This window comes from Trachypithecus francoisi, unplaced genomic scaffold, assembly GCF_009764315.1.
Source record: "Trachypithecus francoisi isolate TF-2019V2 unplaced genomic scaffold, Tfra_2.0 Lachesis_group16, whole genome shotgun sequence".
Taxonomy (NCBI): domain Eukaryota; kingdom Metazoa; phylum Chordata; class Mammalia; order Primates; family Cercopithecidae; genus Trachypithecus; species Trachypithecus francoisi.
In genome coordinates, this window is record NW_022681461.1 from 19,516,009 (window position 1) to 19,529,786 (window position 13,778).

Sequence of the window (13,778 nt, forward strand, 5' to 3'; positions counted from 1 at the left end):
TCTGCACAAATAAGGTAGATTGACGTTCCACTTTACTAATTCTGTCTTTAGCAGTGTCCCTCAGCCCTTCATCGAGTATAATTTTGTGTTTCAGCAATTATGTCTTTAATTTACAAAATTCCCGAGTGCTTATATTTCACAATAGCCTTCTTTTCCTTGATAACGTATCTTGCCAAGTTCATCTAAAGTTGCATCTATATTCTTCATCTATTCTCTATATTGACTCTACTTCCATGAAGATTAGTTCTATTTGTTGAGTTTGGAGCCTCTTTCATGCAATCAATTTTCCCATGAGTAACTCTTTCTCTTAACTCCAACTGTTTCTGAGTTTGGGACTATTCCAGGGCTCTTATTGTAGTATTCACTTTTTTCTCATAGAAGTTGAGAGTTGCTCCCCTGGGTTTTGTCATCAATCTATTTCCTCTTGGATCTTCCAGAAATCCCTGATGGCTTTTGAAGTATGGTGCATATCTTCAGGCCTGCACAATACACAAGTGTAGATTTATGGTTGTATATGATTCTTGTTTCTATTTATATTGACATCAAGCACTCCAGGCCTGGGCAAGAAAGCAATAATAAAAAATTATTTTGTTTTCTATTTGGTTATGGCTTCTTGCATATATTTGGTCTGAAATCCCACAAGGAGGAGAAGTGAGCATCTGGGAAGGACCCTTTGATTCTTGGCAGTAATGTCATCACTACAGCGTACAAAATCCCTTCTTCCCAAAGCCCATGCATATTGACTACCAGTGAGGGTCATGTGGATATCTACATAAGAACTAGTATTGGGGGCAAAGTATCACATAGGGAAGAATGAGGTCCTTGGTGCACCTGTGACAACTGATACTGTAACTCGAATTAATATTAGTTTTTAGGAAAAGAGACACTTTGGAGTCAGAAAATGCTCATCTCAAAACAGAGCTTCCATATATAAGTGTTTTAGGTCTGGCAAGTGGAGTAATTTTTAAAGAATTTTTCGGCCGGGCGCGGTGGCTCAAGCCTGTAATCCCAGCACTTTGGGAGGCCGAGACGGGCGGATCACAAGGTCAGGAGATCGAGACCATCCTGGCTCACACGGTGAAACCCCGTCTCTACTAAAAGATACAAAAAACCTAGCCGGGCGAGGTGGCGGGTGCCTGTAGTCCCAGCTACTCCGGAGGCTGAGGCAGGAGAATGGCGTAAACCCGGGAGGCGGAGCTTGCAGTGAGCTGAGATCCGGCCACTGCACTCCAGTCCGGGCGACAGAGCGAGACTCCGTCTCAAGAAAAAAAAAAAAAAAAAAAAAAAAAAAAAAAAAGAATTTTTCACCAGAGCTTTTTTCCCCTTTATTTTATCTCTCAGGCAGGACGGTGGGCCAGTATTTTAATCTGTAAAAGCCATTTCATTCCTAAGGACTAGAGAACACTAATGTGTGAAATATTTGGAATTTAAATTCTCAGTGCACTAGAATGGTAGTTTCAATCTAGTTTCTCTTTATGCTGTTTTGAAGAGAAGGCAAGGAAAAGAAAATCACTGTGAAATTCAGCTTTGGATTCATGTGGCTTGTCCTTAGGTCCTGGAATTTACCACCTGGCCCTTCCCCATCAGGGTCTCCACCAGCATATGATCTCGTGCTGGTTCTTACTTGTTCATTTCATAAGCTCAAATCTTAGATGTGAGCCCAGTCTGTGGGGTCAACTGTGGGGGGTTGGAGCTGGGGGTTGGCATGAAGGTGATCTTGTTTTAAATAATGAATGTGTAAAGAGAATTGGAAACCCGTATATTAGTCAGGTTGATGTAGAGGAAGAAACTCAGTGTCATTCTTAAAAGTTCAAGAACTGAAGAGGAAATTTAAAAGCCTGTGCCCAAACACTGTGCCTCCAGGATGCAGGTTTGCTTCAAACCCCAAAATGGAATGTGATCGTCTCATGAAACAGGTGTTGGTCATACAGTCATGACAGGCAGAATCAGAAACATGTCTTCTATTTTCTCTCTCGTTTTATTTGTCTATCCACCTTTCCCAAGAAAACATTGAGTGCCTGCTATGTTCTTTGACTGCCAACAGCAAGGTGGTCTGGATTATACTACCTGCTGAGATCTAGAGAAATAACTTTGCTTGGAAGCAAACTGCTGTCACAACTCCTCATTTGCTTTATTTTGTGGGCATAGGCTAACCCACTGATGTTCTTGCAAGTTCTGCTGACCCTTTTGAGTGTCAGAAAACCAGGGTGGTGAAACAAATGGGTTTGGATTAGCCCTGTTTTAGAGGTGTTTGAGGGAGCTCCACCCATCCCAGTGGAAGATGTTCCAGGTCACAGCTTCTGAAAAAGGAATTGAAACTCCATCTGAGTTTAGCAACTCCAGCTGAAAGCGAACAAAATAAGAAGTGAAGATGGTAAGAATAACAGACCATAATTTCTTTCAGATTTTAATTTCAACCAAAGGAGATAGAATCTGTTTCTCAGCTATAATTTCTCTCTAGTGAATTAAATGGGAGAAAGTTCATATTGTTTCAAGTTTGGGGCATTCTTTATTGCATTACTTTGGCTTGTGGAATAAACTTCAATGAGCTAGTCTGAATATCACGACTGTGAATAGGAAATCGAAAATGGAATAGGAGTGAGATTTTTCCTTTAAGTAATCTGCAACCTTTAAGTTAACTTAATATACCATTGGGATTCGCTTCAGGGACTTTTGCGAGTAATAGTTAAACAGATTCTAGGAGGGTTCCAAGGGACAAGAGATAATATAATATAATGTCATCTAGTGGGTAGCAGCCAGGTATAATATTGGGGAAATTTCTCCAAGTCTGGTGGAACCAAGCTACTTTACAATACTGTTGGGTTCTGACCAACTGACACTGTTTGCCTGGGACTTTCTTTTTCTTTCTTTCTTTCTTTTTTTTGGGGGGGGGACAAAATCTCACTCTGTCACCAGGCTGCAGTGCAGTGGCATGGTCTCGGCTTGCTGCAACTTCCACCTATTTTGTCCCACTGTCCAAGATTTCTATAACTGAAGGAGCTCACATTCTGGGATGGATCAGGTGGCAGTAGTGCCATGTTGGTGCCCTGTCTATGTTCCCTCAAGCTTAACTCTTCAGTACACGCAGACCCAACTTCCTACTGCTGGCACCTTCATTTCTTTGCCTAGGAAATTTCTCTGGTCATGATTGTATACAGTTGTATTCCTCAAAATATTCCAGTGTACTCCTCTTGAAGCTGGATGGGCTCTGTGACTATTTTGAGCAACAGCATATACAAAAACGAGTCCATGGACTATTTGACCCCAGACTGGAAAGGATTAGCAGCCTATATTTCCCATTTTGGGGAACATTTGCTCTTAGAATCTAGCCACCATGTTGTAAAAAGCCCAAGCAGTCACATGGAAAGGCCCATGTGGAAAGGACTGAGTATCAACTTGCTAGCTTTGACAATAAACCATTTGGGAAGTGGATCCTCAAGCCCTCATCAAACCATACTAATTAAAGCTGTGTAGAACAATGGTAAGCTATCCCCACTGAGCCCAACCCAAACCCTGCAGATTTATGAGCAACATGTACGCATAAAATGTAGTTGTTTTAAGCCTGTAAATTTTGAAAGGGTTTTAATGCAGTAAAACCCAGGACACTCACCCTAGCCTAAAAGTAGTTATTATCAGCTGTTAACAGATGAAGGATAGGAAGTTTGGAGAAAATAAGCACACCTTGTTCCAAGTTCTTTACAACTAGTAAATTACAGATTAGGATTTCAAACTCAGGTTTTTCTGATCCTAAAGCTCAGAGTCTTTACCTTGTTGCCTGTCAAAACCAGAAACTAAACTGAAAAGAAATGAAATAAGATAAAATGAAAGAAAAGGAGGTAATATGAGTCAAGTCGACAGGTGCTTGCCCAGGCTGTCAGGTGTCACTTTTTTGGGAAATGTTCCAGAATGTTGCTATCCCCACACTTCGGTCCTGCCTGTGTTAACTGTATGCCCCAGTTTTTAAACTGCTGTCCTAACACTTATCACATATTTTATTGTCCATCTCCACACTTGGATGAAGCTCTTCTAGATATCTTACATCTATCACTATGCCTGGCCTTGTTTCAGATATTCAATAAATATTTTGGGGATGGATGAATGAATTATGGAATAGATTGTGGATGCACAAAGAACCTTATCAATTAGACTAGAGATACAACTATTAGACATGTGCTGTCTGTAACCTGGAGAACAACGCAAATATGTTTAAAGAGTTCATAAGCTCTCCCACTCCGTTCGTCCCCACCCACACCTGCCTCCCCAAGGTAATCCATGTTAATAACCTGGTTGCATCTCTCCACACCTTTCTTCACAGTCATACAAATTTATACAAACACATTGTATGGTTTGGGGGGTTGTTTATAGTTATTCAAATGTTAGGTTACTTTCTGTTTCTCTGAAACTTGTAAGTTGGATAAAAAGCACAGGTTCTAGGGTCAAATTAATTGGGCTTAAATTCTGGCTCCTTGTTTATGAGCTCTGGTATCTTTGGCAAATTATTTAACCATCTTTGTACTCAGGTTTCTTATCTATAAAGTAAAATGGGGGAAATAATGGTTCTCGTCTTATAAAACTGTAAAATGCACAGCACTGCCATCAATAGGTAAGGATCTAACTCTTTTAAAATAACTGCATAATATTCCACAAAATAGAAGTACCAACATTCATTTGACCATTCCTAATGATGGCCATTGGTTATTTCCAGTCTTGTTACTGTTATAAACTTTGCTTCAATAAACATTATTGGACTTAAATCTTAGTGCTTTGATTTCCATAGAATATATTACTCAAAGTGGGATTGCTGTGTCAATTTAATTGTATAGATTTATACTTGGCACAGGGAGAGGTATATCTCAGGGAGAGTGATATGGTTTGGCTGTGTCCCCACCCAAATCTCTATTTGAATTGTAGCTCCCATAATTTCCACTTGTGGGAGGGACCCAGTGGGAGATAATTGAAGAGGGGCAGTTTCCCCCATACTGTTCTTGTGGTAGTGAACAAGTCTCACGAGATCTGATGGTTTTATAAGGGGTTTCTGCTTTCACTTGGCTCTCGTTCTCTCTTGTCTGCTGCCATGAAAGACATGCTTTTGCCTTCCACCATGATTGTGAGGCCTCCCTAGCCATGTGGAAATGTAAGTTCATTAAACCTCTTTTTCTTTATAAATTATCCAGTATCCGGTATGTCTTTATCAGCAGCATGAGAACAGACTGTTCGAGGAGTGTTCCAGGAGTGTGGTCAGAGACTGGGCAGTCATTGTCCATAGAAATCACATGAATTGCCATGAGTCATATATCCATCTGACTTTTGGTTTGAAGTTCACGTAAGTTCCTTTGGTCTAGGGTTCATGAGAATTTTGTCTTTTTTGGGTAAATTTATTTTAATCACCATGCAGTCGAGAGTGTTGAAGAAATGCTCAAAAACAAAATCACACTGGAGCTACCAGTTTCTCTAGCTTAGTAGAGTGGCTGTATAAAATTTAAAACTCAGAATGAAATCATAAGCCAATCCCCTACAAATTGGGTATACCACATTATTTTAGATCTCTTGTTTTATGTGACTCAGTCTGTAACCGATCTTCCACTTGGGAACCTATTGGTGATTCAAACAACTCTCAATAAAAACGTGTGTTGCCTAATACAAGATCTGTGTCCCGTGATCCTTCAGCAGAATAGGCTCTTTTTTTCTAAATGGGGTTCTTCTCCTTCTGTATTTTTCATTTCCCCTTTCCTTTGTACTTAGATGTCAGATCCTTGGTAGGCTCACAGTACCATCGCTGAGACTTAGAAATAGATTATTTTCAAATTGCCATTTCTTTATCACAAAAGAAGCTTTTCTGATTTCTGGGCATTAAGCACTTCCAAAGGTCCTGAGACAGAATATGCAATATTCCTTGGCATGTTCCTGCTTATCACTGATCTTCCCTCCTAAATATTTTTTAGAAATATTTGTTGCTCCCCTTCTGTGGGATAAAATTGATCTGGCTTCTTTCTGCCACTTTCTAATGGAAACGAATACCAATATGCCTCCCAAAATAAATAGGCCTCAGGCACCCAGGAACACAAAAAAAGCACTCAACCATACAAAGGTATTTGAATCTGTACTCAGCAGCAATTTTTTGCCAGTGTACAAACAAAACAGAGGCCAAGCGCAGAGTCCTTCTGACTTACTCCTGGCTGCGTTTTGTCAAACTGAAGCTGAAAACATGGGACCACACATACAAGAAGTATGAGAGAAAATGAGGGATTCTAACACACTGGTTTACTTTACTATTTTCTATGAGCGACTTCTCTCATAGAAATATTCTTTAGTATTCTCATACTACTCTTTAGTATTCTAACAAACTGGTTTACTTTAGTGTTTTCTGTGAGAGACTTCAAGAACAACAATACGGCTTTCAGAAGCTTGGCTGAGCCCTAAAATGGAGGACTGGTATTATTTGCAGGCATGCACCATCACGCCCAGCTAATTTTTGTATTTTTTGTAGAGACAAGGTTTTACCATGTTGGTCAGGCTGGTCTTGAACTCCTGACCTCAGGTGATCCACCTGCCTCAGCCTCCCAAAGTGCTGGAATTACAAGTGTGAGCCACCATGCCTGGCCTGCTTGCTTGCTTTTTTTTTATTTTTAATTTTTTTGTCTAAACCTCTTATTTTCTTGACCTTCTTTCTGTTCTCACTCTGACTTCAGGCTCTCCCCACATTCTCTTTACTTTTTTTTTTTTTTAAACCTGCTTATTCTCACTTCTGGTTTCTGGTCTTCAAGGCAGAAGGGAGGGAAGTGGGGAGGCTGCCCGGGCCTCTTCCCACATCCTGATGCGTGCCCACTGAGCACAGCTCTTGAAAAGTTCCTTAGATTAGGTCTCTTTCCAGGATGTCTGTGTCTCAGCCCAGTTGTCCAAATTGTAAATGGACTTAGCAGCCCTTTTGAAATGCAGACAGATGGACCACTCAAAACGTCTCTAATTTCTTGTGAAAAGACAAACTCTTACTCATGCCAATTTGTTTCTTCTTATCTTTTCTAATTTCCCTGCTTTTCCAGGCCACTTTGTACAGATGTAAAGAGGATGTGGCATTCTACAAGCAGGAAGAATAAAATGTCCATAATGAAAGTCCACACTGGCTTTCCAAAAGGGTTGCATACATCCCTTTAAAAGCAAAACAAAACAGAAAGTTAAAATAAAAGGAAGGACAAAGTTACGTTAGGTAAAGACTAACAAAAAACAAAATGTGTTACAATATTTAGTTAAACATATCAGAATTAAAAAGCAAAGAATTAAATTAAACTAAGAAGGGTTTATTGAGAAAAGGTAGGATCCTCCAAGAAGATAAGAGTTACAAACCTTCATGCCCCAAGTGACATAGAGCCAAAATACATAAAGGAAATACTGTTAGGAATGCTTAGAGAAAGTGAAAAAGGCAGGAAAAATGTGCAATTGTAGCAAACTGTAACATATCTATCGGAATTGATCTGCTGGGTGCGGTGGCTCACACCTGTAATCCCAGCACTTTGGGAGGCCGAGGTAGGCAGATCATCTGAGGTCAGGAATTCAAGACCAGCCTGGCCAACATGGTGAAACCCTGTCTCTACTAAAAATACAAAAATTAGCCGGCATGGTGGCACATGGCTGTAGTCCCAGCTACTCTACTCGGGAGGCTGAGGCAGGAGAATCGCTCAAACCGGGAGGCAGAGGTTGCAGTGAGCTGAGATTGTGTGACTACACTCCAGCCTGAGTGGCAGAGCGAGACGCAGTCTAAAAAAAAAGAAAAAAAAATTGATGTATGAAGTACTGAAAATTTAAATAAGACTATAAGACATTGCAAATTAAAATATCCAATTAGTAAGAATGATTTAATAGCTGTATTCTTAACTATGTTAAGATTATTGGCCAGGCGCGGTGGCTCAAGCCTGTAATCCCAGCACTTTGGGAGGCCGAGATGGGCGGATCACGAGGTCAGGAGATCAAGACCATCCTGGCTAACACGGTGAAACCCCGTCTCTACTAAAAATACAAAAACTAGCCGGGTGAGGTGGCGGGCGCCTGTAGTCCCAGCTACTCGGGAGGCTGAGGCAGGAGAATGGCGTAAACCCGGGAGGCGGAGCTTGCAGTGAGCTGAGATCTGGCCACTGCACTCCAGTCCGGGCGACAGAGCGAGACTCCGCCTCAAAAAAAAAAAAAAAAAAAAAAAAAAAAAGAGTATTGAACATAATAATCTTAATAATTTGAACATTCTTAACTATGTTATAATTTGAACATTCTTAACTATGTTAAAATTATTGAACATAATTTTCAATGAACAGAAAATTATGTTCTTGTTTTTTTGCCTTTCAGCCAGATCTGCCATCTTCCAGTAATTTGCCAAAATGACGAACACAAAGGGAAAGTGGAGAGGCACCCGACATATGTTCTCTAGGCCTTTTAGAAAACATGGAGCTGTTCCTTTGGCCACGTATATGTGAATCTATAAGAAAGGTGATATTGCAGACATCAAGGGAATGGGTACTGTTCAGAAAGGAACGCCCCACAAGTGTGACCATGGCGAAACTGGAAGAGTCCACAGTATTCCCCAGCATGCTGCTGGCATTGTTGTAAACAAACAAGGGCAAGATTCTTGCCAGGAGAATTAATGTGCATATTGAGCACATTAAGCACCCTAAGAGCTGAGATAGCTTCCTGAAACGCGTGAAGGAAAATGATCAGAAAAAGAAAGAAGCCAAAGAGAAAGGTAAGTGGGTTCAACTGAAGCTCCAGCCTGCTCTACCCAGAGAAGCACACTTTGTGAGATCCAAAGGGAAGGAGTTATGAGCTACTGGAACCTATTCCCTACGAATTTATGGCATAATAGGTGTTTTAAAAAAAAGACCTCTGGGCTGTTTTTTGAATAGCCTTGAAAAACATGTAACTCTGGACCAAACATTGGGCTATTTAAAAAACTCAATAAATTCTAGGGAAATCTACTAAGTTACGTTCTTTGACAATAATCAAATATAATTTAAAAATCAATATGAAAAGGTATTTATATGTGTATGTTTAGGTCATACAACTGGAATTTAAAAATAGTTTTCTAAGCAAATCATGGGTTGCAGATTTTAAAAAGCTAAATTACCAGTTAATTGTAAATAAATGATTATCAGAAGCCCATGTACTGTCAATAGGATATAGCCAAAGATACAGAAACACATTTATTAATAAATAGTAATGATTAAAAAATAAAAGCAAAACAAGACAAAGAAAGGAAGTGATCAATAAAGATATGAGAAGAAATCAATAAAATGAAAAGGAAATTAATAGTTCTTTTTTTTTTCCTTTCAATTGTCATTTTATAGCTCTCTACCGCATCTGCCCCCCACCCTTCCCTTTGATGACGACAGGTTTCAGGGGGACCAGGGAACAAAGCTGGGGCCTGGCAGCCCCACTACTCTGCCAGCCGGGGAGAGCAAGTCACAATTACAATTATCACAACAATTAGCTCCTGTACTTGGGGGATCTGCAAATTGAGGAGGCCTCAGCTCCTCATTGTACAGGGGTCTATTTGGCAGTGACCTTACTCTGGAGACGATGATATTCCCTCAGCCTGAGGGAACTGATGTTGACGAACCCGGTGGCATCAGTTGGCTCATAATTACCCTGCACTTTCGTGCTCACCAGCTCCTCGTTGTAGATAGACAGTGGGACTCCCGGCTGAGGATGTACACCCGGCCCTTGAGGATGGACACCTGCATTTTTCCCTTCCACTCGCTCCTGGAACTTGGTGATGCAGTGACGGACAAATTCACACTCTGGACTGTTCCAGAAACTGTTACACACCAGCTCAGCAAATTCCCAGCCCAGGCCTTGTTTGATTTTGCGCACTTCCCGGTCCATGGTGAAGGCCTCGATGTCTAAATGAGCGTGGTAAATGATGGTGTCTGCTGGGGTCTCATAGATACCTCGGGACTTCATTCCAGTGAAGCGGTTCTCCACGATGTCAATGCGGCCACGCCCTGCTTGCCCACGACTTCGTTTAGGTCCTTGAAGAGCTCCAAGGAGGTCTGGTGGGTGGTGCCATCCTTGACGTTGGTCACCTTCACAGGGACCCCTTTTTAAAATTTAATCTCGAGAATATCAGGGGTGTTGGGGGCTTTGGCTGGGTCATGGGTCTTCGTGTAGAGACCTGGAGGCGCTTGGTTCTTGGGGTTCTTCAGGATTCCAGCCTCACAGCTGATGTGCGTGAGGTTCTCGTCCATGCTCCACAGGTTCTTAGGAGTGACCAGGATAGGAATCCCACGTTTCTTTTGTGTATTCTTCCATCAGGTCCTTGCGGTCCCTGAACCGGTTGTAGGAACAATCGGTTCAGGGACGGCAATAAAGGGAACAATGACCTTTATCTGGGGGCCCGATGAGTAGCAGATGAGCTCAAATAGGACTTGATCGGTCCCCTTTCCCGTGGCGCCATGGGACACATACCTGGCTCCCTCCCGCTGGGCAATTTCCATTTGTTTGCAGGCAATGCAGGGCCTGGCGAGAGAGGTGCCCAGGAGGCAGCGGTCCTCATACAGTGTGCTCGACTGCATGGCCGGTCAGACGAACTCCTCCACAAACTCCCTGCTGGCATCCTCAGTGAACACCTTTGTGGCCCCAAGCTTCAGTTTCCTCCTGGCTTCCTCCAAGTCTTCCTCCTGGCCAATGTTGGCTAGGTAGGCAACGACATCATAACCTTGTTCCTTCAGCCACATGAGGATGCAGGAGGTGTCCAGGCCACCACGATAGGCCAGAACATGGAGCCTTTGCTGGACATAGCTATGTCTGGGATTGGAGGCACCAGTTGCTGGCTTCTGGAATCTGTCTTCATGGTGCAGTGAACCACTCGGGCTTGGGCAGCCGTGGCAGGCAACAGAGCAGCGGAAATTAATAGTTCTTAAAAGGAAACTAAATGCTTATTCTTTGATGAGTATAATAAAATTAAATAGACAAACTTTGTTAAGATTGATCAAGAACAAAAGGAAGAAGGGACACACACATAAACTCATTAGGAAGGGAAATAGAATATAAATGCAATCAAGAACATTTAAAAATTAAAAAGAATAATATGTTAAACTTTATGAAAATAAATATTGAAAGTTAGAGGAAACAGATTACTATCTAGAAAAATATTAATCACCAAATAAAACAAAAGAAAGGCCACAAATAAAACTGCAAGATAGGACAGGCACGGTGGCTCATGCCTGTAATCCCAGCACTTTCGGAGACCAAGGCAAGTGAATCAACTGAGGTCAGAAGTTCGAGACCAGCTTGGCCAACATGGTGAAACCACGTCTCTACTAAATACAAAAAGTTAGCCAGGCATGGTGGCACATGCCTGTAGTCCCAGCTACTCCAGAGGCTGAGACAGCAGAATCACTTGAATCTGGGGCGGGGAGGTTGCAGTGAGCCCAGGTCGCGCCGCTGCACTCCAGCCTAGGCAACAAGAGCGAAACTCTGTCTCAAAAAAAAAAAAAACCTTCCAGATAATCATCCTCTTTCTTCATCCTCTTTCTAATAAAAGGCCCCAGACATAAATGGTTTTATAGCTGAGTGCAAACAAATTTTCAGGAACCAGGTGACCCCTATGTTTGTAAGCTCTCTCAGAACATTATTAAAAATGCAAAGTTCCCCCAAATTATCCTGCAAGGCTGGCATAACCCTGCTACCAAAGCTCACAAAGACAATAGAATTAAAGGAAGCAAACAGAAATTACAGAATAGTATGACTTATGAACAGAGGCAAGAATTCTTAATAACTTTCTAGCAACTAAAATATAGCAGAATATTTTTGTAAATACTTCTAATTAAAAAAGTAGATTTTCGGCCGGGCGCGGTGGCTCAAGCCTGTAATCCCAGCACTTTGGGAGGCCGAGACGGGCGGATCACGAGGTCAGGAGATCGAGACCCTCCTGGCTAATACAGTGAAACCCCGTCTCTACTAAAAATACAAAAACTAGCCGGGCGAGGTGGCGGGCGCCTGTAGTCCCAGCTACTCGGGAGGCTGAGGCAGGAGAATGGCGTAAACCCGGGAGGCGGAGCTTGCAGTGAGCTGAGATCCGGCCACTGCACTCCAGCTGGGCGACAGAGCGAGACTCCGCCTCAAAAAAAAAAAAAAAAAAAAAAAAAAGTAGATTTTCCACTATGAATTTAAGAATGGAAATCTAATAGTATAATTCATTACATTTTTGACCAATAGAAGTGAAATTTATGATTATCTCACTAGATACTAGGTAAACATTTGATAAAATTCAGTGTGATTCTTTTTTGTTTTATAAACTCTAAACAACCTGGAGGAAAAGAAAATTTCAGGCTATGTTCTCTGAAAGCAGATGCTTTATTAGGATTCACTCCCTGGGGAAGGGAGAAGGCAGCAGGATTTGGCAGAAAGAGAGAGCCCATCAGTGGTGTCCTGCACTGAACCTATAAAATCTGGCTTTTATACCCCTGCCTCGATCAATAATTGGATGCCCGGCACTGCAGGAAGGGTGTACTCTTGGCTGAGGTAGCTCCCTGAAGTTGAGGAAATCCCCAAAGGAATTGTAGCAGCAAGTCTTTCCTTAAAAGGGGATGGACAGTGCATCTCCTACCCATCACTATTCGATTAAAAAAAAAAGTAACTTAGAATCACCTCTAGTAAAGGTAGACATGTTGATCCTTACACCACTACTATTCATCGTAGAAAATCATAGACAATGAAATAAAGCAGAAAAGAAAACTGGTACGAGGTACACATGTTGGAAAATAGGAAACAAAATTATTATTTTTAGGCAATATGACTGCATGTACAGAAAACCAACCCCCCAAAAATTGAACTTTTATTTGTTCCACAAGATACACAAAATACAAAATTGACTGACAAAACTTTTCTAAGTAGCTTTTCTAAATACCCACACCCCCAATTATCATCTGAAAAAAAAAATCATTAAGTGGATTAAATAAAGTATTTTTAAAAAGCTTTAAAAACATTTTGTTAATATGGTAAATGAACTAATACGGACCCCTCTCCCTCAACCACAAGCACATTGAACTGCTGGATAAAATATGGGTTTAAAAAAAGTCAGTACTTAACAGCTCAAAACAAAGAGGAGATTCTCCAGAGAGCTCAGATGGAATACAGTCTCTAGAGGCTGCAAGCACCCACCAGAAGGAGGAGCTACAGTATGATGTGAATGGCCACCATCGCACAACTCCCATGGCGATCAGATTTCCCTAGATTTGGGCAAGAAAACAGCCTTGTTGAAAAGGATAAATTCTAGATAAAACCAGGCTTCTGGAAGGGCTGCCACTCCTGGAAAAGGAGAGCTGAAAAAAACTATGTCCCTGGTTCTGGGTGACCAAAAGATCGCTTGGCTCTATGAGCCTCCAGGTAGGGATTAAACACGCCTACTGTAAGAAATCAAAGCCCCACATTTGGACCATGCATAGGGTGGAATAAAAATGTATATTACACATTTAGTATGGCATTCCTCACATTGAAATATTAATATAAAAACATGTTTCAGGCGAGGTGTGGTGGATCACGCCTGTAATCCCAGCACTTTGAGAGGCTGAAGTGGGTGGATCACCTGAGGTCAGGAGTTAGAGACCAGCCTGGCCAACGTGGTGAAATCCTGCCTCTACTAAAATTACAAAATTAGCCAGGCATGGTGGCACACACCTGTAGTCCCAGCTACTCGGGAAGCTGAGGCAGGAGAATCACTTAAACCCAGGAGGCGGAGGTTGCAGTGAGCCGAGATCATGCCATTGCACTCCAGTCTGGGCAACAAGAACAAAACT

At 41.7% G+C, this 13,778-nt stretch overlaps 1 pseudogene; it reads right to left on the reverse strand.

The window, feature by feature from the left end:
• Positions 1 to 9,436: 9,436 nt before the first annotated feature.
• LOC117099311 lies at positions 9,437 to 10,777 on the reverse strand (annotated as a pseudogene).
• Between the last annotated feature and the right edge of the window lie 3,001 nt (positions 10,778 to 13,778).